This window comes from Charadrius vociferus, unplaced genomic scaffold, assembly GCF_000708025.1.
Source record: "Charadrius vociferus isolate BGI_N301 unplaced genomic scaffold, ASM70802v2 scaffold183, whole genome shotgun sequence".
Lineage (NCBI taxonomy): Eukaryota > Metazoa > Chordata > Aves > Charadriiformes > Charadriidae > Charadrius > Charadrius vociferus.
The window spans coordinates 3,715,961-3,716,277 of record NW_009648250.1 but is presented as its reverse complement, the minus strand read 5'-3'; positions in this window follow the sequence as shown (position 1 = coordinate 3,716,277).

Here is a 317-nt window from a genome sequence, read left to right as displayed (position 1 = left end):
TTTTTTTTTTTTTTTCTCCCTTTTTTAAAGCAGCATTTGTGTTTCCTACGTAGTCATCCAGAACTTTTCTTTTTGATAATACATGAAGCTAATATCCTTTAATGCAGGAGGTGGTGTTTAACCAAGCGTAAACCTAGGAATTACACAGTATAAGAGAGCAATCCTACCTACAAGAGAATAGTAAAGTAATAGCATATGTAACAGGAATAGTTAGGACACAAGATGCTTCATAGTGAAACTGTTTCTGATATAACAAATCAGAATTGGAAAACAATTTACCAATATTACAATTGTGAGAGACTTTCATATCATATAGT